The 3,729-nt window shown below is 38.7% G+C and overlaps 1 protein-coding gene across 3 annotated transcripts in view; it reads left to right on the top strand.

Annotated features, from left to right (window-relative positions):
- CNKSR2 (connector enhancer of kinase suppressor of Ras 2) overlaps nucleotides 1–3,729 on the top strand; it is a 258,846-nt gene that overhangs the window by 109,648 nt on the left and 145,469 nt on the right. The gene's annotated exons all lie outside the window — the stretch shown is intronic.

Raw genomic sequence — 3,729 nt, 5'->3', positions numbered from 1 at the left:
TGTTTTTTTTTTTTTTTTTTTTTTTTTTTTTTTGCCAAGGCAATGACCTTTGTCTATTTATTTAGCCTTGCTTTCTCATCTGCTAAACTGGCTATAATACTACCTACTTCAGGAAGTTGTTAAAAGGATACATGAAATAATGAAGTATTTAGCATTGTGCAGGACACATGGTAGGTGCTCTATAATGTTGATGTCAACTTTTAATAATAAAGAATATATTTTTCTTGCTATATTATAGTTAATTTCTTTTTCTGGACTATTAGGTAGCAATAGATAATACTGTGTTTTAAAACAACATAATATCACAAATTCACTGAAGGAAAAAATTCACTTTTTACAAGGATGTGGAAGGCATTGTGCTAAATGAAATAAGTTGGACAGAGAAAGACAAATACTGTACGATGTCACTTTATGTGGAATCTAAAAAATACAGCAAACTAGTGTCAGCTGAAAAAAATGCACAATCTAAAAGCTGAGAATTATGTTTTATTTGGTGGACTTTCTGAGGACTCAAGCCCTAGAGGCAGCCTCTCAGATATCTCTGAGGGACTGCTCCGAAGAGTTAAGGGAGGGGCCAGGATATGCATGGGTTTTTGCAACAAAGACCAGGTCGTGGGAACATAAAATATCATGTTAATTAAGAAAACCAGACATCTCAAGTTAATGAATTTAGTACTTTTCTATGTACGGGAAGCTGTAAGAGGCTCGGCTCATTGAAATCATTCTTTTGATATGCACCTTAGCTATCTAAGGCCAGTATCCTGTTCTTTCCCATCCCAAGTCACCTCAGGGTGCACCTTCGAGGATGGCTGCAGTGGCTGAGGGCTTGGTAATGGGCAGCCCATTTGTCTCCATTCTGAGTTCCCTCAGGGCTCACTGTTGGGGGGCAGCAGTAGTGGCTGTTGGCTTGGTGGCCTCAGTATCCTTTTTTTGCTGATATGGCAGGCAACATTTTTCATTCACACTAGTGAATATAACAAAAAAGAAGCCAACTCACAGATATATAGAACAAAGTAGTGGTTACCAGTGGAAGAGGGAGGGGCAGTATAGGGGTAGGGGAGTGGGAGGTACAAACTATTGGGTGTAAGGTAGGCTTAAGGATGTATTGTACAACAAGGGGAATATAGCCAATGTTCTGTAATAACTGTAAGTGGAAAGTAACCCTTAAAAATTGTATAAAAAAAGAAAAAGAAGTTCTAAACCCTACTTCAAGTTCAATAAATAAGTAAATAAATAAATATAAATAAATAACTTCCCTGGAACTTTGCCGTAGTATCCTTAATGTGGTTTCCTGCAGTGGCTTGATGTATGATACAGTAATGAGTATAGAATTAGCATTTAAAGCCAGGCCATTTTATACCCCTTCTAATTGGCTTATTTAGCCAAGTGCCAAATTGCTACAGTATAAAGGTTCTAGTACATTATCTCTAAAACAGGCAGCAAGGTTCTAATGGAGTTTCTTTTCTAAGCCTTTCTATTATTTTTTCCAAAATCTTTAATCTATTAAATCCTGATAGCTTTGCTGGTAAAGTCAGTGTTTTGCTCATCTTTCGTATTCCTGGCAGACTTAGCACATAGCAGGCATTTGGCAAACAAAATTACTCAAGAAGAGAAATCTGGAAAAATGATTTGCAACTTAATACAGTAGATTTAATTGGGGTTTTTTTTTGTAAAAACATCTACAGTGTAGTATTTCTGCCTTTCTTCCTTCTACTCCACTTTTAAGTGCTTCCAGTGCTTGAATAGGAGAGCTACAATTGCTCATTACCAGCGTGTTATATGATGCCCTGAGTGCTGTAATGCACACATGTTGAGCCATTTTTGTATATCCGTTACCTTCCTATTTATTTATACGTTGGACTCTTTTGAAATGTGCCTCGGTTTGTAGAAACCACAAAGCGTTCTTTTTAGCATACTGATTTACTAATTTTCAGATTATCATGCAATTTAAGTATCCTATATAGAAACCCTTCACATTAGCATTGTTTTCCACCCCCTTGAGATAAAGAGAAAATAAGAATGAAAATGAAACCACATATGGAAGGAAAAGAATAGTTAAAAGATTTAAATCTGCCCCAAATTGTTTTTCTTCCTGCCAAACAGTAGCAATTTGAACTGTAGCCAGTTTTTGTAAAGTGCTGCCATTCTGTCTTTTCCCCCGTGGCTGCTGATGAATATTTTCAAGAGAAATAAAAATAAAACCACACACACACACAGAGACTGGGGTCCCAGGATGGGCTATATAATATGGGAGTGCAAAATGAAAATATGGAGCCCCTTGTTCAAAAACAATTAAGAATTCCAAAATGGCACCAGCAAAGCATAATGCTAAGTGCAGGCCGTTGTGCACAGGTCACATGCCCATGAGGCTGGCCCTGTAAGGTTCCCTGTTTCTGAGAGGTGGTCTTCCTGTTGGCACTTTGCTTAGCAGCTCTTCAGGGTAATTACCTTCATTGTATCTCTTGAGAGCACTGAAACTTGAATAATCAGAGAGTAAAGAGATGTGAACTCTCCATCATGACCGTGCAGTGTGATTACTGGTCATTGTAAGATGGTCAGCAAGGCCATGGCATTAAGAATATGACATAATTCATCCCATGAGTAAGAGCTGAGCCCTTTGAGCTTATGGAAAGCAACAGGGGAGAATAAGCATTTATTTGGTGTCTTCTTTGGATAGGAACCATATCAGACTTTTTTTTTTATACATTATCCTGATTAGTCATGTAAACCATGTGAAGTAATCTTTATTACCCCATTTTCTACATGTGTAAACTAAACCTCAAGGATATAAAACAGCTTGCTCACAGACGCACAGCAAGTAACTGGCAGTGTGGTGATTGCCTACATCTCTTCATACCAAGCCCATGTGCTTTGCATGCTGTCCACTGTCTGTCCTTAGGAGCTGATAGCCACAATAAAAGTGCAGCCGTGAAAAGCAAAGAGCAGGACTGCAAGAAGGGGGAGAAATTTAGCCTGGCAGTTTCTGTGGGGTGACGAAGCTGAGCCCAGCAAAGACTGAGGCCATGGACCATGTACAGAATGCAACAAATAAAGAGTCCTGACCAGAAGGAGGGGACTCTCTCCCTTACAGTAGAGTAATGCAGTGGTCAAAGAACAAATGTAACATGTTGGAGATGAATACAAGGTGACGCCTTGAGTGCTGCAAAATTGTAGCTCCTCCTACAGTAAAGGCAAGAAAACAAAAACAAAATTAAACAACCTCCAATGTTAGACAACCAGGCTTCAGTAAGTAAATGAGAGTCTGTGAAGCATCCAAGGGCCAGAACATTTTAGAACAGTATATTCCAAGCTTCATTCACTTATGTTCTACTTTCTTCATGATTTTACCATGTCTCAGTCTTAACCATACTATTATGGATGTAACATACATTAAATCTATTATTCTCTATCAGCATGAATAGATTTATACTAACTAAAGCACTAGCTTTCTGTCCTCAGTCAAGCGAGTCTACTAATTGTTAAAGCTCATTTGCTCTTCAGTTTATTCAACTCATATTAATTGCCTTAATATGTTCTAGGATCTGTCTACCAGGGGTAGGGGAGGAAGAGAAGTCAGAGATGAGTAGGACATGGTCCCTGCCTTAGAGAGCTTCAGAATGGAGTTATCATACAATTTCAGACTGTTCATAGAACAGTGAGAAAGCAGGATTGAGGGAGTGCCAGATTTTGCCTGGAGGTAAGGGGGAGCTTGGAAAGGTAACCTTCAGC

The sequence above is a fragment of the Lipotes vexillifer genome, unplaced genomic scaffold, assembly GCF_000442215.2.
Source record: "Lipotes vexillifer unplaced genomic scaffold, Lipotes_vexillifer_v1.1 scaffold1442, whole genome shotgun sequence".
Taxonomy (NCBI): Eukaryota; Metazoa; Chordata; class Mammalia; order Artiodactyla; family Lipotidae; genus Lipotes; species Lipotes vexillifer.
Note: the sequence above shows the minus strand (reverse complement) of the source record. Positions and strands in the feature narration are given on the sequence as shown.